Source organism: Mus pahari, chromosome X, assembly GCF_900095145.1.
Source record: "Mus pahari chromosome X, PAHARI_EIJ_v1.1, whole genome shotgun sequence".
Classification (NCBI taxonomy): domain Eukaryota; kingdom Metazoa; phylum Chordata; class Mammalia; order Rodentia; family Muridae; genus Mus; species Mus pahari.
The window spans coordinates 1,601,288-1,622,479 of NC_034613.1; the positions used below are offsets into that span (position 1 = coordinate 1,601,288).

At 40.5% G+C, this 21,192-nt stretch overlaps 1 pseudogene; it reads left to right on the forward strand.

Annotated features, from left to right (window-relative positions):
• Positions 1–3,773: 3,773 nt before the first annotated feature.
• On the forward strand, positions 3,774–4,099 carry LOC110314106 (annotated as a pseudogene).
• The last annotated feature ends 17,093 nt before the right edge of the window (positions 4,100–21,192 follow it).

A 21,192-nucleotide genomic window follows, 5' to 3' on the forward strand; every position in this document is an offset into this window, starting at 1 on the left:
TACAAGAAGATTGAAATAATCCCATGCATCCTATCAGATCACCACGGAATAAGGCTGGTCTTCAATAACAACAAAAAAACAATGGAAAACAGGTATACACATGGAAGCTGAACAATGCTCTACTCAATGATAACTTGGTCAAGGAAGAAAGAAATTAGAGACTTTTTAGAATTTAATGAAAATGAAGACACGTCATACCAAAACTTATGGGANACAATGAAGGCAGTCCTAAGAGGAAAACTCAGCCCTGATTACCTCCAAAAAGAAACCAGAGAGAGCACACACTAGCATCCTGACAGCACACCTGAAAGCTCTAGAACTAAAGGAAGCAAATTCACCCAAGGGGAGTAGATGGAAGGAAATAATCAAACTCAGGGCTGAAATCAACCAAGTAGAACCAAAAAGATCTATGCAAAGAATCAACCAAACCAAGAGCTGGTTCTTTGAGAAAATCAACAAGATAGATAAAACCTTAGCCAGACTAACCAGAGGGCACAGAGACAGCATCCTAATTAACAAAATCAGAAATGAAAAGGGAGACATAAAAACAGAAACTGAGGAAATTCAAAAAACCCATGAGATCCTACTACAAAAGCCTATACTCAACAAAACCGGAAAATCTGGATGAAATGGACAATTTTCTAGACAGGTACCAAGTACCAAAGTTAAATCAGGATATATGGTTCAAGTATTAAAGAAGCACCAGGAAGTGAAATGAAGCTGAATCCTGTGTTCAAGAATATTAAAATGAATTAAGGGAGTGGTGACCTTGGGGCAAGATCCCACCCAGAAAAGTTTAGGTCCATGCTTGACAGAACAAGCCTTTAATCCCAGGAGGCAATGACAAGCAGATCTCTGAGTTCAAGGCCAGCCTAGAACAAAGCAAGTTCTAGGTAAAGAAAAACTTAAATCCAGACCACACCTTAAATTCAGGTGGACCCCACCTTTAACCCCAGTGCTTAGGAGACAGGCACGTAGATCTCTGAGTTCAAAGTCAGTTTACAGAGCAAGTTCTAGGACAGGCAAGCTTAGGCAGTGAAGGAGTTGGAAAACAGAAAGCTAGTTAATGATAATGTAATAGTACAAGGGGACCATGTTCCAGCTCCAGCAAGCAGCAGAACTCAGCAGCTTCAGCCATGTGGTTCTGGCTTTAGAGTCCAGAATAGAAGGGACTACTGGGAAAATTGATGCTGGTTAGCTGGAGCTAAGAAATTAGTAGTAATTACGAAGAGATCAGCATCACTGAGGTGAAATCTTCTGGGAAGTGTTTTCTGAGATCCAAAGAAGTTGTGTTCCAGAGATAGCCAAGGTTGTACCTTGGCTGCAGCTGGACTTGGTAATGCATAAGAATCACCCAGGTGGTACTGGTTTTGAAGGCATGAAGGGGTCATGAAGAACAGCTGAAGCTCAGCACTGTGAGAGGCGATAGAAGGCCATTGGTGAAGGGGCAGCCTCAGTTGTAGGTGATGACCCAGAACTGAAGAGGTCATGCAAAAGTGTTAAGGCTTGGCACCATGAAGAGAACCTATGAAAAGCTATTGATGAAGCCTAGTTGCAGAGGAAGACCCCAGTGTATTGGAGCTGCCAGTACCATGGAGTGATCACCAAGAACAGCAATGGCAGTAGAGTGGATCAACCTGAACTTAGAGTGCTACAGAGGGCAGAGCTGGAGAACTGACACCAGCCCTTTGGAGGAGCCCAGAAGATCATGTGTGAAAAAATAAACTGTTACATTAAAGTTGCCTTGGAGACCCCAAGATGTTTGAGATGCCAGAGTCATGGGCTATCTGCTGAGGAAAGCTGCTAACAGGGAGTGGAACCTGCACATGAGAAAGAAGTTTGTTGCTGTCAACAAAGATGAAAAAGGAGTTGGAGATCTGAAAACCACTTTGACATCAGACATGGAGATGCAGAGTTTGGAGTTTGCCCAGCTGGTTTCCTGTCTTGTTTTGGGGATTACAGTTAAGTGATTGGATGAATCTCAGAAGAGAATTTGAACTTTGGACTTGTAACATTGTTGAGACTGCTATAGACTATGGGGACTTTGGAAGTTGTATTAAATGTAGTTTTTATTAGGCTATGTTTAAGTATGGCTCCCATAGACTCATATGTTTGAACAAGTCTATGGGGGCCAGGTAGTGGAATGTGGTATTTGTATATGCTAGTCCCAAGGAGTGGCACTATTAGAAGGTATGACCCTGTTGGAGTAGTTGTCTTACTGTGGGTGTGGGCTTTTAGACCCCTCATGCTAGCTGCCTGGAAGTCACTATTCTGCTAGCAACCTTCAGATGAAGATGTAGAACTCTCAGCTCCTCCTGTACCATGTCTGCCTGATGCTGCTATGCTTCTGCCTTGATGATAATGGACTGAACCTGTAAGTCAGTCCAAATTAAATTTTATCCTTACAAGAAAAAGAAAAAAAAGTTCAACATCCTTAGTCATCAGGGAAATGTAAATCAGAACAATCCTGAGATTCCACCTCACCCCAGTCAGAATGACTAAGATCAAAAACTAAGGTGATAGCAGATGCTGGCGAGGATGTGGAGAAAGAGGAACAAACATTCCTCCATTGCTGGTGGGATTGCAAGCTGGTACAACCACTCTGGAAATCAGTCTGGCATTTCCTCAGAAAATTGGACATAGTACTACTGGAAGATCCAGCAGTACCTCGCCTGGGCATATACCCAGAAGATGTTCCAACTTGTAATAAGGACACATGCTCCACTATGTTCATAGCAGCCTTATTTATAATAGCCAGAAGCTGGAAAGAACCCAGATGTCCCTCAACAGAGGAATGGATACAGAAANTGTGGTACATTTACATAATGGAGTACTACTCAGCTATTAAAANCAATAAATTCATGAAATTCTTAGGCAAATGGATGGACCTAGAAAATATCATCCTGAGTGAGGTAACCAATTACAAAAGAACCCACATGATGTGCACTCACTGATAAGTGGATATTAGCCCAGAAGCTCGGAATACCCAAGATACAATTCATAAACCACATGAAGCTCAAGAAGAAGGAAGACCAAAGTGTGGGTGCTTTAGTCCTTCTTAGAAGAGGTAACAAAATATTCACAGGAGCAAATATAGAGACAAAGTGTGGAGCAGGGACTGAAGGAAAGGCCATCCAGAGACTGCCCCACCTGGGGATCCATCCCATATACAGTCACCAAACACAGACACTATTGTGGATGCCAAGAAGTGCATGCTGAAAGGAGCCTGATATAGCTGTCTCCTGAGAGGCTCTGCCAGTCCCTGACAAATACAGAGGAGGATGCTTGCTGTCAACCATGGAACTGATCACCAGGTCCACAATGGAGGAGTTGGAGAAAGGACCGAAGGAGTTGAAGGGGTTTGCAACCCATAGGAAGAACAGTAATATCAACCAATCAGAGCTCCCAGAGTCTAAACCACCAACCAAGGAGTACAAATGGAGAGACCCATGGCTCTAGCCGTATTTGTAGCAGAGGATGGTCTTGTTGGGCATCAATGGGAGAAGAGGCCCTTGGTCCCGTGAAGGCTTGATGCCCCAGTGTAGGGGAATGCAAGGACGGGGAGGTGGAAGTGTGTGGGTAGGTGGGGGCACCCCCTCATTGAAGCAGGAGGAAGTGGGTGGGATAGGATAGGGGACTTCTGGGGGGAAAATTGGGAAAGGCAATAACATTTGAAATGTAAATAAATAAAATATCCAATAAAAAATACTACAGAGAGCTGGTGTGCAGCAGCGGAGGTGTTAGCAGCGGCTGCAGCGAAAGCTTTTGACACGATGTCTCACAGCATTTTGCTGGTACACCCTACCAAGAGGCCAGAGGGCAGGACTTACGCTGACTAGGAGTCTGTGAATAAGTGCATGGAAGGTGTTTGTAAAATGTATGAAGAACATCTGAAGAGAATGAATCCCAACAGCCCTTCCATCACATACAATATCAGTCAGTTGTTTGATTTTATTGACGATCTGGCAGACCTCAGCTGTCTGGTTTACCGAGCTGATACACAGACATACCAGCGGTATAACAAAGACTGGATCAAAGAGAAGATCTACGTGCTCCTCCGTCGACAGGCCCAACAGGCTGGGAAGTAATTGAGTCGGAAGCATTGAGGCTGGGGGTGGACTTGGAACAGGTACATACAGCGTGCTGTAGTGAACCTCTTGTATGGCAGCAATCCTGTTTCAACTTTGTTACACTCAAGCCAAGATTGAATGTCTGACATGAACCGTGAATGATCTTGTCACTCTGAAGCCACCGTGGCCCCTTTGCTCCTTTACTTTAGTTTTTTTACTTAAACATTTTTATGATGATACAAATAGAAAACATTTTTGCCATTTAAGGTTGGTTCCAGTCCTTGAAACTGTCTGAGACTACTTTAAAGCAGTGAGCGCACTAACCCTTCGTAGGGGGTGGGGTGGGGACAAGGTTAGTTATATCCTCTGGGAAAGTCTTAGTGAAAAATAAAGAAATGTTCTGTTAAAAAATACTACAGAAAAAAAAAAACAAAAAGAAAAATGGGGTTCAAATTTAAACAGAGAATTTTTAACAGAGGAATCTCGAATGGCTGAGAAACACTAAAAGAGATGTTTAGAATCCTTAGCCATCAGGAAAATGCAAATCAAAGTGATTCTGAGATTCTATCTTATACCTGTCAGAATGGCTAAGATCAAAAACTCAAGTGATAATGAATGCTGATGAGAATATAGAGCAAAGGGAATACTCTTCCACTGCTGATGGGAGTGTGAACTTGTATAGTTACTTTGGAAGCCAATATGTTGGCTTCTCAGAAAACTGAAAATTGATCTACCCCAAAAGTCAGCTATACTATTCGTGTGCATATACCCTAAGGACACTTCATCTTACCACAAGGACACTTGTTCAACTCTGTTCTTAGCAGCTTTATTCATAATAGTCAGAAACTGGAACAACCTAGATGTTACTAGACTGAAGAATGAATAAAGAAAATAGATTTACACCGTGGAGTATTACTCAGCTGTTAAAAACATGAACTATCGGGCTGGAGAGATGACTCAGAGGTTAGGAGGAGTGGCTGCTTTTCCAGAGGTTCTGAGTCCAATTCTCAGCAACCACAGGGTGGCTTGCAACCATCTGTAATGGGATCTGATGCCCTTTTCTTGTGTGTCTGAAAGCTACAGTGTACCCATATAAATAAAATAAATAAATCTTTTTTAAAACATGAAATATCAAGACTCTACCTCCCCAAGTCCCCACAACCTCCCCAAACAGTGCCGCCAACTGCAGATCAAGTGTTCAAATAACTGAACCTGTGAGAAGCACATCTCATCCAAACCACCTCAGCCATGCATGCAGGTTAAGGGGAAGAAACAGTGTTGTCAACCCAGTGACTATAACTAAAGCAGTGGCAGAGGGGTCATGAGACAGGAGCTCTGGTTACAGTTAGACAACCAAAAACAATTGATGGAATCACAACCAGGCAGGGAATAGGGGACAGGCAGGACAACACATGGACAGATCAATATGGCCACAAACTGGTTAAGTATATTCGAATCTTCTAGAGCCTAGTTCTTCCCAGCCTTCCCCTCTCACACAAATACATTGTTCTACTCCATCCAGAAGTTGAGAACATAGTAGCATGGCTCCAAATTCTTTTGTAGTTTTTCCATCAAGAAGTGGAATCTAATTCTTCACCATTTAAATATGGGCCACACTTAATGACTAATCTCTAACAGATAATACAATTTCTGCTATGAGGAAACCCAAGAGAGAATGTGTGTAGGTAAATATTCTAGCCAAAAGCTTCTGAAGAGATCTGTAATATAAGTTAAAAAAAAATTCCACTATCCATCCCAGCTTCTCTAGATAGGGCCTTGTAAATTAAACTTGCCAAAGATAAATTTTTTAAAAGTTTTATTTACTTTTTTATTTTTATAGATATTTTGCCTACATGTACTTCTATGCACTGTGTACGTGTGGTCCCTGTAGAGGCCAGAAGAGGACACTGGATAACCTAGAGCTAGAGTTACAGATGGTTGTAAGCTGCCCTTTGCAGGTGCTGGGAATCGAACCCAGGTCATCTGAAAGAGTAGCAGGAGCTTTTAAACCTCTGAGACATCTCTCAAGTCCCACCAAAGACAGAGCTGTAGGAGAAAAAAAAATCAACTGAAGAATATTAATGTATTTATCTCACATGTGCGCATGGGAATATGAATGGATAACAGAAAGAAATGGATTTTTATATACCAACTTTGGCTAAAGCAGAAAGAAGGGCAGGGAAATAACTAATCAAAAACTGTAACCATGAAAAGTGGGGTGGGGTATATAGGGTTGTTTGGTAAATTTCATTTTATAGATTTAAGTCTGCACTTTCTACATTGAGTTCAGAGTCTTCCTCCAGGCTGGAGGGATGTCTCAGTGATTAAGGGCACTGGGCTGTGGTTCCAGAGGACCCTGGTCCAATTCTCTGCACCCACATGTCACCTCACAACTCCTTGTAACTCCTATTCCAGGGGATCCAACATCTTCATTCAGACATACATGCAGGCAAAAAACACCATTGCACATTAAAATAAATAAGTTATATTTTTAATTCTTCCTTCTTTGTGTAGAAAAAGGAAGAACTTTCACACATATACATTTCCTTTATAAGTGTAATTTTCCTTTATAGAATAAAATTTTATAGCTTTGCTTTCAACTGTTGGTTCCAATGTCTTTTTACTCAAAATAGTCCATATTGATTGACAACAAGCTAATTAGGTTATTAAGGGAGAAAACAGGTGAACTAAAGCTCTTTTGTTTTCATGAAAAACTCATTTGTTTTGGGATCTCTCTTCTTTCTTAATTTTTGAGTGTGATTATGTAACATTTAGCATAACTCTTTCCATTTTGGTTTGTTCAGTCATTAGGGCCTTAGTGCAGGAACTCGATGCAAAGGCCTGGTTTCTCACAATTCTGTTCAACAAATCCTAAGTCTAGGATCATCTATGTTGAACTGAAGGAAAATATCTTTCTGTTGTATTCTTTCTTATGCTCAGAAAGATCTATGTAACAAAAGAAAGAATTTTAAAGATTTATTTTTGATTATGTATACACACACACACACACACACACACAAGTGCATGTGCACACAGAGACTGGAAGACAGCATCAGATAGATCCCTTGAGTTGTTAGGTGACTGACTCCAGTGCTAGAAATAAAACTTGGGTCTTCTGCAAGAGCAGTGCATACTTTTAGCCACTAACACTAACCCTGCCACTACAACTAACAGATTATCAAGGTAAAGACATACCATTTATTTACTTATAAGTTTCATATGGCACAGGAGCCTTAAGCAAATGAAGACCTGGAGAAATAGCTAAACTTAAAAGTTTTATATTAGATTTGATGAAATATAGAATGAAAGTCTTGTGGTAATAATGTTGATAAGACAATACAGGGTCTGAGAAAAGTTAGAAAAGTCATATGTAAGGGGAGGTTTTGTTGCTAAGGTCTTGTTCCCTAATTGGTGTTTTGACTTGTCACTAAAGAAGGCCAGGGGCCAATTGTTGGAAGGTACAGGTGGGACTTCCGGGTCCCAAGAGGAAAATGAGACTCAGGGAACGAGAGGGGGTCATATTTATTATTACTCTATGAATCCCTCCATCTTGAGAAATAAAGATACCCATATCCTATGAGCACAGAGGTTAGCTCTCACTTAACCCTATCATACCCAGGGGAGTGTCAGTGTCTTTCCTGCAGTTAGCATTTCTAAAATCATTTCAGTCAAAATATTCATTGTACCAAGATGGTATCTTCTAGGAGTTGCTTGTCCTTCCCCACTATAATGGGACTCCACGCACTAAAGACTTAAAAATTCAAAAATCAAGTCTTCACTTGCAACCAAGCATGGAGTCACACACCCAGCACTCAGGAGGCTGAGGCAGAAGGCTCTCAAGTTCACTGTCAAACAGCAAAACAAAACAAAACCCTTAACTTTTACCATATATATATATATATATATATATATATATATATATATGCTGAAATAAAGCAACAAGAGGAATGGTAGGCATACAAATAAGAAGCAGAGAAGTAAACTTACCCTATTGGCATGTTATGATCCTATCCTTTAAATAGCCTAAAGAATCCACCAGAAAATTCTTGATCCTGATAAACACTGTTCACAAAATAGTAGGATACAAAATCAACATACAAAAATCTATAGCTTTTCTATGTACCAATGAAGAACTTCCTAATTTAAAAAAGTGAGGAAACAATATCTCATTCACAATAGCTTAGACATACCTGGGGAGGGGCGACTAACTAAAGAACTAAAAGACCTGTAACAGTAAAAACTGTAAGATACTGAAAAAAATGGAGAAAACTCTAGCACTGACAGAATATGTACTGTGAAAATGGATATTTTCCCAAAGCCATCCACAAAATTATTGTAAGCCTTATCAAAATTCCAATGACATCTGTAGCAAACATTGAATAGAGTTTTCCACACTATCCTGCTGTGTGAACTCTGTTCCTATAGAATGCTGTTTACTGCACTAGGAGGAATGCCTCCCTCTGCTCCAGGAATGCTCCAGGCAAAAGGTTTCCTCTCCCCTTCTTAGAGATGAGATGCTGCTTACCACATTCAAGGAAGTTATGCAAATAGCCCCCAATAGGTCATGAGACTTTCTGTCTCTTGAGCACACCTGGTGATACTGATAGAAAATTCTCTGTAAGCTTCTCTGCCCTTCCCTGCTTTGAACTCTATACTCCGAGCTGTCCAAATAGGGCTTTCCTGTGCAGCATACCCTTGAGTACGTGGTTCTCTTCTATCTCAAATTCAACTTCAGTTCTTCTTGACAGATCACTGGTGGATTTCAATAGCATGTTCATAGAACTAGAGGAAAAAGATCATATGGAAATATAAAACACTCTCAATAGCCCAAGAAATCATAATCAGGAAGAGAAATGTTGGAGATATTATAATATCTGTCCTCAAATTGTCCTACGGAGCCATAGAGACAAAGACAAGATGGTATTGCCGCAGAAACAGTCATGTAGACCAATGGAATATAACAGAAGATCCAAAATAAACTCATGGAGCTATAGTTACCCGATCATCAACAAGGGTACCAAAAACAGACATTGTAGATAAGACAAAGTTTTCAGTAATGGTGTCGAGAAAACTGAATATTCACATGTAGAAGGATGAAACTAGCAACCTGTCTCTCAGCCGGAAACTAATTAGGGAGACAGGAGAAATAGCTCAGCTGCTTCCTTATAAGCATGAAGACCCGAGTTTGATGCCAACCATACTTGTAAAAAGCCAGGTATTGCAATGTGCATGTGTAATCTCCATTTGGGTGAAGCAGAGACAGGCTCAGCACACCCATACACATTAAATAAATCAACAACAATTTTTAAAATCTCAGCAATAATACAGATAGAAAATAAACAGACATTAAGGAATTAATTTTATTCCTGCTCAAGAGAACTAGAGCTTTCCAGCAAAGTGGTAGACACAGATTTTACTTAGTAACTGTCAACAGAAAAAGAGAAACCTTAGGTTGCAACTATGCTCAATCCAAATACAACACTGGCAAATGGGAATCTCTACCTAAAATGAGAATGAACTCTGTAAATGATTAAAAGCTACTAGGGGGAGATGTTGAGGTGGGGATTTTTGTTAAAGAAACCTAACAGATTTCCCTTTACTGCTGAATATATAGAGGCCTGTCAAAAAGATGTGGTGGAGGAGAGTAAATTGGGGGGTGTAAAGTTTGGGAAGAGAACTCAGGGGCCTGACTAAAATTTTAGATGTATGCAAATGAAGGAATGGTTTGAGGTGTTTTGGTTTTGTTTTGCTGTTGTTGTTGCTGCTGGTGCTGTTTGAGACAAGGTCTCATTATGTAGCTCTGGCTGTCCTGAACTCACTCTGTAGACCTGCCTGGCCTCAAATTCAGAAATCTGCCTGCCTCTACCTCCCAAGTGCTGGGATTAATGAATGAAGGAATACTGAAGTACATGTCTATAAAACCGTTTCCACAAGTGTAAGAAAATTAATTTAAGTCACCACGGGGACATAATTTATAGAACCATCACTTACCCACCACTTACAAAGAGTTGCAAAACAGCTCAAAGATGACATCATAATTAGCTTCAGCTGTCAACTTGACACTGACCTGGAGTCTTCAGGAAAGAGCGATCCTCAACTGAAGAATCGACCAGATCAGATTGGCCTCTGGGCACATCTGTCAGGTATACGTGCCAAAGGCCAACTTGCAGGAAGTAAGCTCTCTCCTATCACGTAGGGTCTCAGGAAAAGAACTCAGGTCAGGCTGGGAGCAGGCAATTTACCCACTGAGTTCTCTCAGGGAAACCTGTTTTGTATAATTTGTAATCTAGCATTGCAAGAGAAGACACAGAAAAAGGAGAGAGAGAGAGAGAGAGAGAGAGAGAGAGAGAGAGAGAGAGAGAGAGAGAGAGCTAAATTGGAATGGTGTGGACTTTTGAAACCTCAAAGACACACTTTTTTCAACAAAGTCACACCTCTAATTTCTCCCAAACAGTCCCTTGACTAGAGGCCAAGTGGGGGCCATTCTCACTGAAACCACCAGAGAAAACTTGCCGCTCCTGCAGAGGACTGGAGTCTGGATCTCAGCCTCTACATCAGGCAAGTAACAGCTGTCTGTAACTTCAGTTCCAGGGCATCCCTTTCTGACCTCCTTGAGCACACACAGACACATGCAGGCACACACACTCACACACACACACACACACACACACACAAATAACCAAATACACTATGATTCTAAAAATACTATTGGTATATGGTTTTGTTTTGATGGCAGGTGTGGAGATATGAGGCTGTCTCACGTCACGTGACTATGATTTGCCTCATACTTTAGCAGGGGTGTGTTTGTACCAGCTGCAGATAGCTTCTCTGTGTGTGTCTGTGTGTGTGTGTGTGTGTGTGTGTGTGTGAATCTGTGTGTGTGTGAATCTGTGTGTGTGTGTGTGTGTGTGTGTGTGTGTGCATGTGTGTGTGACATACTAGAGCCCTAATAGGGGGAATCTGGTTGTCCAGTTGATGGTTGTAGTTTGTCAAGTAGTCATGTGTGAACAAAAGAAAAGATGAAATTAGCTACCCTGATAATGAAGATCTAACTTGCCCCAAGGAACTCAATGCCCATAATCAGCATGTTGCATTCTGGCAAAGAACTGGCTACATTTCTGTGTCCTGAAAATTCGAAAGACTAAATTGGAAAACAATTGACTAAGTTGCTTGGCAAAGGAAATGTCAAGATAGTGTGGCATTCAGGCTGAGTCACAGTTACCTCTCACAGCTCTTAGTTATATTAAAGAGAGAAAGATCAACAAGAAGCAGAAAGATGAAAAATGAAAGAAGACAAAGAAATGAGCATGAGTGAACTGGCAGTTGCAGGCACAGTGGCTATGAAACAGACATTTGCAACTGTTAAGGAGTTGAGTGATGGACCACAGACTTTGAACTAGGACTGTGGGAAAAGTGCCCCAAGGACAAGACTTGGTCCATCATCAACTCAAGGATATAATAACAAATTTATTGAAAAGAAGGTTCTCTAAAAGATAGACTTTTAAGGGTATCCTTCTGGAAAATGATCACCCAACAAAATATATTTCCCAGATTCAGACACAAAAACACACTGAAGCTTCTGCATCTATGGTCTATGAGTCTACATCTCAAGCAGGTGGCATATCTTAGCACCATCAGGGTGGAGTGTTTTGTCAAGCATATAAAAGGTAAACATCGTGGGGTCATGGCAACCAAGGCTCCAAGACCCCAGAAAACTGCTGAGGTCAAGTAATGTGTAACAACCTCTGCATGGAGCTTCTTAGTAGGCTGTGAGACCCACTATGAAAGTGAGACCTAAGTTGCAATGGAGACCCCAGGATGCAAGAGATGCACCCTGATGAATATGGACCATCTACAAAGGAAAGATAAAAGCACCAAGTGGAATGAGTCAAGAGAAGGGCCATGTATGTTGCAAGCCACAGAGCCTATGTAGGGTCAGGGTTACCCAAAGTTTATTGGAGCCTTTTGATGCCACCATGAGCTCCAAATGCTGAGCATGGAGATTCAGGGTGTGGTGTTTGCCCTTATGTGTTTCAGCATTGCTTTGATCCAATCTTTCCTTGCTATCCTCCTGTTTTTCTAGTTTATAATGAAAATGATTCCTAGATACCACTGTTTGTTTTAAGTGTGTAACATTTTTAATTTCACAGTGATTCTCACTTAAGAAGCTGACATGAGGGGACAGAGAGATGGATCAGTAGTTCAGAGTGCTTACCTCTCTTGCAAAGGGTCTGGATTTAATTCTTAGCCCCCATGTGGCAGCTCACAGCCCCCTCTAACTGCCGTTCTAGGGATCCAATGCCCTTCTCTGACTTCCAGGTCTCCTGCACACAGTGATGTGTTTACATGCTCTCAAGGGGTATACACATATACACTAAAAATATTTATTTCTGGAATTTTCAGGGGTTTTTTTTCTTTTATTGAAAATAGATTCTATCTTCACATAATATACCCTGATCACCGTTTCCCCTCTACTGCTCTCAGCTCCTCCCTACCTTCCCTCCTGCCTGGATCCACTCCCTTCCTGTCTCTCATTAGAAAACAACAGGCTTCGCAGGTATAATAATAAACTATAATGTAATAAGGTAAGACAAAAACTCAAGGCCATGCATGCTGCATTCTCACAAAGAACTGGCTACATTTCTGTGTCCTGAAAATTTGAGAGGCTAAATTGGAAAACAAATGGCTAAATTGTTTGGCCAGAGTTTAACAAGAAAAACAAATGAAAGAGAAAGAACCCAAGAACAGACATAAGAATCAGAGACCTACTTGGGAATCCCATAAAACAAACAAACATGAAACTGGAAGCCATGATATATACAGAGGACCTGGTGCAGACATGAGCAGGCCTTGTGCATGCTGCCTCAGTCTCTGTGACTTGATTTGACTTTTGATATATTAAATTAGAGAGTCTTGTTTCCTAGTGTCCTCCATCCCCTCTGGCTCTTACATTCTTTCTGCCTTCTCTTCCTCTGGGTTACCTGAGTTCTGAGGGAATGGATTTAATGGAGACATCTCATTTAGGGTTGAATGTTCCAAGGTCTCTCTTTGCCTAATATCTGGCTGTGGGTCTCTGTATTTGTTCCCGTCTGCCGCAGGAGGAAGCTTCTCTGATGGTCGAATAAGGCACGGATCTCTGAGTATAGCCAAATATCATTAGGAGTCACTTTATTGCTACCTTTTTAAAAAGAACGGTGGTATTCGGGTTTTTTTAAAGGTTTATTTATTATGTATATGTAAGCACACTGTAGCTGTCTTCAGACACACCAGTACAGGGCATCAGATGTCATTATGGATGGTTGTGAGTCATCATGTGGTTGCTGGGATTTGAACTCAGGACCTTCGGAAGAACAATCAGTGCTCTTAACCACTGAGCCATCTCTCCAGCCCGGTATTTGGTTTTATCATAGGTCCCTGGGATACCTAGATTCTTGTTCTTGGTCATCTAATTGGTGTTGGATATGGATTCCATCTCATGGAGTTGGCCTTAAATCAAATCAGACATTGTTTGGCTACTCCCACAAGCTTTGTGCCACAATTACACGATTGCAGGTAGGACACAATTTCAGAACAAGAGTTTGTGACTGACTTGGTGTTTATATTTCTTTTTTTTTTCTTTCTTGCCACACGCGGAGTACCCTCCTGTACCAAAGACGCTAGAATGTACCGACTCAAGTTCAAGTTCAGTAGATTATGTAGGTTTTGTCTTCAGCAATGGGACCTTGCTGCCAGTTTGGAGAGGGCAACCGATAGTCTAGGCAACATCCTGGGTTATTTGGGAATTCTCATGGGGCCCCTTTGGTCAACAACTAAATTAGAGGTAACCCATTCCCGGTACTGGAAGCTTCATCTGGTAACTTTGTCTTCCCCATTTTTAGGTGACCTCCTTTAGTCTTCATATATGTATGTATTTTAGGGAACTACTATTTTAGATTCCTATACTATCTCTCAAATGGTGCTTAATTGCAGCTGTCTTTTCCCATATTCGCTCTTACTCCCCCTTTCCTCTTTCCCTCGCACTTGATCCTCCTGTTCCTACCCCAGCATCCATCCATAATTAGGGAATATCCCCCCTACAATTATCTATTCTAGTTCCATTCCTAAAGAAGTCTGTCTGTAACCCTAGTCCTTTACTCTACACCTAACCTCTGTGGGTTTACTGATTATAGTTTGGTTATCATTGACTTAACAGCTAATAGCCACATATAAGTGAGTACATACCATAATTGTCTCTCTGGGTTTAGGTCATCTCACTCAAGATGATTTTTTTTCTAGTTCCATCCATTTACCTATGAATTTCATGATGACATTTTATTAACAGCTGAGTAGTACTCCATTGTGTAAATGTACCACATTTTCTTTATCTATGTTCTATTGAGGGACATCTAGGATATTTCAAATTTCTGGCTATTATGAATAGAGCAGCAATAAACTTGGATGAGCAAGTATCCTTGTGGTAGGATGAAGTATCCTTTGAGTATATGCCCAAGAGTAGTATAGCTGGATCTTGACGTGGATCAATTCCCAGCTTCCCGAAAGAACTACCACACTGATTTCCACATTGGCTGTACAAGTGTGCACTCCCACCAGCAATGGAGGAGTGTTCCCCTTGTTCCACATTCTCTCCAGCATGAACTGGTACTTATGTCACTTGATCTTGGTCATTCTGACAGATATAAGATGAAATCTCGAAGTAGTTTTGATTCGCATTTCCCTGGTGGCTAAGGATGTTAAAGGTTTCTTTGTTTCTCAGGCATTTGAGTTTCCTCTCTTGAGAATTCTTTGTTTAAATTGGGATATTTGTTTTCTTGATATCTAGGTTTGGGGTTTGGGTTTTTTTTTTTTTTTTTTAGTTCTTTATATATTTTCAGTAATAGGCCTATATCAGATGTGTAATTGGTCGAAGTCTTATCCCATTCTGTAGGCTGCTACTTTGTCCAAATGACAGTGTCCTTTGCTATGCAGAAGGGCGTGTTTCATAGGTTTCCATTTATTAATTTTTTAATCTTTGTCCCTGCACTAATGGTGTTCTGTTTAATAATTTTTCTCCTATGCCAATGAGTTTGACCTTCTATCGGGTTCAGTGTATCTGGTTATATGGGTCTTTGATCCATTTGAAGTTGAGCTTTGTGTGAAATGATAAGTATGGATCTATTTAGAGTCTTCTATATACCGCCACCCAGTTTGAATAGCACTACTTGTTGAAGATACTGTCTTTTTTTTCCAGTGTGTGCTTCTGAATTCTTTATCATAAATTAGGTGTCCATAGCTGTGTGGATTTATGTCTAGGTCTTCAATTCAATTCCATTGATCAGCCTGTCTGTTTTTATACTAATGGAATGCTGTTTTTCTTACTATGTACTCTGTAGTACAACTTGAAATTGAGGGCAGTGATACCTGCAGCAGTTCTTTTATTATTCAGAAATATTTTTTAGCTATCCTGGTTTGTTATTTTTCCATATGAAGTGGAATATTGTTCTTTCAAAGTCTTGAAGAATTTTGTTGGAAGTTTGATGGGAATTGCACTGAATCTGTAGATTGCTTTTGACAGGATGGTCATTTTTACTGTATTAATCCTACCAATCCATGAGCATTGGGGATCTTTTCAACTTCTGAGATCTTCTTCAGATTCTTTCTTCAGCATCTTGAAGTTTTTGTCATAGAGTGTTTAACTTGCTTGGTTAGAGTTACCCCAAGATATTTTATATTATTTGATGATATTTTGAAAGGTGTTGTTTCCCTGGTTTCTTTCTCAGTCCATTTCTCATTTGCATATAGGAGGGCTACTGATTTTTGTGAGTTAATTTTGTGCCCAACTACATTGCTGAAGGTGTCTGTCAGCTGTAGGAGATCCCAGATGGAAATTTTCAGATCACTTAGGTATACTATTATATCATCTGCAAATAGAGATGCCTTTACTTCTCCCTTTCCTATTTGTATCCCCTTCATCTCCTTCAGTTGTCTTATCATTCTAGCTAAGACTTCAAGTACCATATTGAATAGATATTGAGAGAAAGTGGACAACCTTGTCTTGTTCCTGATTTTAGTGGAATTCCTTTGAGTTTCCCCCTACTTAAGTTGATGTTGGCTATGAGCTTACTGTAAACTGCCTTTATTATGTTGAGGCATGTCCCTTGTATCCCTAATCTCTCCGGGACTTTTACTATAAAGAGGTGTTAGATTTTTGTCAAAGGCTTTTTCTGCATCTAATGAGATGATCATATAGGGTTTGTTTTGTTTTGTTTTGTTTGTTTGTTTGTTTTTGTTTTGGTTGAGTCATGTGTTTTGGAAATGAGGGTAACTGTGACCTCACAAAACAAATTGGACAATGTTCCTTCTGTTTCTATTTTGTGGAATAATTTGGGGAGTATTAAAATTAACTCTTCATTGAAAATCTGGTAGTATTCTGTGCAAACCAGTCTGGCCCTGGGCTTTTGAGGGGGGGGAGGATAAGGAAATTTTTTTCTCAAACAAGGGACAATTTATTAATAAGGAAACAGACAAACACTTAGCTGTGGAGACGAAGCTTCTCTGGCCTGCACTGGCCCTGCCTTTGCTCATCAGGCTGGTCTTTGGAGATGTCTACGATGACCTAGGCTTTGCATCCAGACTGGAAGCTCTGAGTGCTCCTGCTGGCTCTTCTATTTCACCAGGGCCTCATAAGTTTGGATATGATGTGTATTCATTTTCATTCAATTCCAGAAAGTCTTTAATTTCTTTATTTCTGTTGTGACCCATTTTTCATTCAGTTGAGACTTGTTCAGTTTCCTTGAGTTTGTAAGCTTTCTGTTGTTTCTTTTGTTGTTGATATCCAATATTAATTGTGATGGTCAGATAGGATCTTGAGAGTTATTTCAATTTTCTTGTATTAGTCGAGAATTGCTTTGTGTCACTTTTGGAGAAGGTTCCATGAAATGCTGAGAAGAAAGTCTTTGGGTGTTTGGGTGAAGTGTTCTGTAAACATCTGTTAGGTCTATTTGACGTATAATATCTGTTAGCTCCAACATTTCCCTGTTGAGTTTTTGTCTGGATGGCCTGTCTATTGGTGAGAGTGCAGTATTATAGTCTCTCACTATCTCTGTTTGAGGGTTGATATGTGATTTAAGCTATAGTAGTTTCTTTTACAAACTTGGGTGCCCTTTTATTTGGGGCATAAATGTTAAGGATTGCAATGTGCTCTTGGTAGAATTTTCCTTTGATGAGTATGTAGTGTCCTTCTCTATCTGCTCTGATGAGTTTTGGTTTGAAGTCTATTTTTTCAAATAGTAAAATGGCTACACCATTTTACACAATAAAAATGCTTCTTATGTCTGTTTTCTTGGGACATTTTCCCATACTTTTACCCTGAGATGATGTCTATCTTTGATGTTAAGGTGTGTTTCACGGGTGCCAAAGAAGGATGAATCCTGTTTTTGCTTACATACTGTAAGTTGTTATTTTTTTTTACTGAGAAATTGATACCATTGATGTTGAGAGATAACAATGACATGTGTTTGTTAATTCATGTTATTTTGTTGCTGTTTTTGTTGGCTACATAGCAATAGTGATTAAAAAAACTGCATGGTATTGGTCCAGAGACAGACAGGTTGGTCAATGAAATAGAATTGAAGACCCAGAAATAAAACAACACACTTGTGGACACTTAATCTTTGGCAAAGAAGCCAAAAATATACAATGGTAAAAAAAAAAAAGCATCTTCAATAAATGGTGCTGGTCTAACTGGCAGTCAGTATGTAGAAAAATGAAAATAGATCCATATTTGTCACCTGCACAAAGCTCAAGTCCAAGTGGATCAAGGACATCAACATAAAACCAGATACACTGAATCTAATAGAAGAGAAAGTGGGAAAGTCTTGAACTTATTGTCATGAGGGAAATTTTCCTAAACAGAACTCAGAACTAAATAGAATGGCTCAGGCTCTAATATGAACAATTGATAAATGGGGTCTCATGAAACTGAAAAGCATTAGAAAAATATCTTCACTAACCCCACATCTGACAGAGGGCTAATATCCAAAATATATAAAGAACTCAAGAAGCTAAACTCCAAAACACCAAACCCAATCAAAAAATAGAGCTAAACAGAGAATTCATAACAGAGGAATCTCAAAGAGCCAAGAAGAACTTAAGAAATGTTCAAAGTCCTTAGGCATCAGGGAAACAAATCAAAATGACCCTGAGATTCTACCTTATACCAATCAGAATGTCTAAGACCAAAAACTCAGGTGACACCACATGCTGGCAAGGGTGTGGAGAAATAGGAACACACTCCCTCCATTGCTGATGGGATTGCAAACTGTTGCAACCACTCTGGAAATCAGTCTGGCAGTTCCTCAGAAAATTGGAAATAGATCTACCTGAAGACCCAGCTATACCACTCTAGGGCATATACCCAAAAGATGTCCCACCATGTTACAGGGGCATGTGTTCCACTTTATTAATAGTAGTCTTATTCATGATAGCCAGAAGCTGGAAACAACCCAGATGTCCCACAAAAAAAGAAGAGATACAGAAAATGTGGTTCATTAACATAATGGAGTACTACTCAGGTATTAAGAATAAGAACATCCTGAGTTTTGCAGGCAAATGAATGGAGCTAGAAAATATCATCCTGAGTGAGGTAACTCAGACCCAAAATGGCATGCATGGTATGCACTCACTAATAAGTGAATATTAGCCAAAAAAAGTACAGAGTACCCAAGATACAATCTACAGAACTCAAGAAGGTTAACAAGCAGAAGGGCCCAAGTGAGGATGTCGTAATCCCACTTGGGAGGGAGAAGAAAACAATAATGGGAGGCAGAGGGAGGGAGGGACCTGGGTGGGAAAGGGAAGAGGTAATGGAAATGGGGAGCATGATCAGCTATGGGGGAGAGACAGGAGAGAAGCCCTGAGGTCCAGCAGAATGAATGGAAATACGCAACCTCAGGAGGTAGGAGATGGGAAGTCCCTCTAGAATGTACCAGAGACCTGGGAGGTGAGAGTCTATCAGGACTCAAAAGCAGGGACCTTATATGAATTGCCCTACAGTGGGGAGAGGGAACTTGTAGAGTCCACCTCCAGTAGAAAGACATGGCATCAAGTAGAGGGATGGGGTTGCCATCCCACAGTCAAAAAGTCTGACCCAGAATTGTTCCTGTCTGAAAGAACTGCAGGGATAAAAATGGAGAAGAGACTGTGGGAAAGGAGGTCCAGTAACCAGACCAACGTGGAATCCATCTCAAGGGGATGCTCCAAGTCCTGAAACTATTACTGATGTTATGGTGTGCTTACAGACAGGAGCCTAGCATGGCTGTCTTCTGTGATGCCCTACCAATAGCTGATTAAGACAGATGCAGATACTTACACCCAATCGATGGACTGAACTTGGGGACCTCAGTGGTTGAATTAGGGAAAGGCTGGAAGAAGCTGAGGTGGAGGGCAACCCTATAGGAAGACCAGCAGTCTCAGCTAACCCTGACCCCTGAGATCTTTCAGACACTGAGCCACCAACCAGGCGGCATACATGAGCGGTCGAAGGCCCCAGACACATATACAGCAGAGGGATGACTGGTCTGGCCTCAGTGGGAGAAGGCATGCCTAACCCTCAAGATACTTGAGCCCCAGGGAGTGGGGAGGCCTGGCAGAGGGCGGACATCCTCTTGAAGATGGGGGAGGAGGAATGGGATGAGGAACTATGGGAGAGCAGGACAGGAAAAGTAACGACTGGACTTTAAAAAAATAAAATGAATGAATAAATAAATAAACCTACTTCTTTATACAGTGAAAACTCTAATTAAAAACTTAAATTTAAAGGTTTAAAAAAAGCTTTGAATAGACCATACAGGTCTCAGATGACCCCCCTCTTCCGCAACCCAAAGGATACAGGCTATTGCCATGGTCAACCATAATTAAATGGTAAGACCTATTGCAGTTCAGAGAATAAATGGAGATGGTACTGAGCCAGCATTCATAATGCCTCAAGGATCTATGTAGGCTTCTGGGGGAGAAAAATCATCAAGTCTCACCCAGCTGTGGGCTATGTGTTGCTCCAACACTGACCCAGCAGGTAAGATATGCTCAACAGTGTAATAATGGCAAAATTATTTTTGGAGATAGCCCACTACTTTGTGATTGTATTTAAGACCCACTTTGTAGGAGGGATTACATACCTAATACTGTGAACCTAATGAGAAGCCATAGACTACTACAGCTCTCAGCCTGGCCCAAAGAAGCTTCTCTTGCAAAATGAAACAGTCAATAAAGGGACTGAGAATAAGTGACTAATGACAGTAGGCTTTAAATAGGACAGCTATATTTCTATACCACCACTACCCCCATTCACACCATCAACCAGGGAACATCCCTGAAAGGAAATCATAAAGAACTTATGAGCCAAAGGATAGGAAAGAACATAATGAAACTCTGCTGTCCAGACATGACATTACTGTCTCACCCGTGCATAAGATTGGACCTTCCAAATGTCTATCATAGATAGAAGAGCTGTCAGTGAGGCCCTAATGAGTGTTAACGGTTGCTGGAGGAAGGTGTGTAATTTTCCTTAATAGTGTGACCACTAGGGCATGAGGTGAAGAAGAAAGGCTTCAAAGAGAAAGGAAGGTGAACACTGGAGGATAATGGGTATAGCTATAACCATAACGCATTGTGTATACACCTCAAAATATATATTTCACACATACATTTTACCTGTATTTCATATATGTCATATATTTAATATTTATTTCATACATATGAAACTGTCAAAAATAAAGAAAAATAAAAATAAATAAGAACTACCATATAACCCCCTAAAATACTAAAGAGTTAGTTAAAATTCTAACTCTAAACTTTGCTTTTTTCAGGTTCCTCAAATACTTTGATTTCCAGAAACTCTGAATCCATTATCTTCAAACAACTATAACAGTAGCAGTCTTTCCAACTGTTGGATTTTGCATCCAGCCCCAGATGTTCTGGTAATAATTTTATAGCCATCTCTATAAACCAAAATGATGCCAAATTTCACAGGACATAGAGCTAATAATAAAAGCTATCATTATTTCTCACAAAGCTACAGAAAAGCCATCAGCCCATCAAAAGATGCAGAAATCCTAAGTCAAACAAGCATGATGCCTCCTGCCTGTAA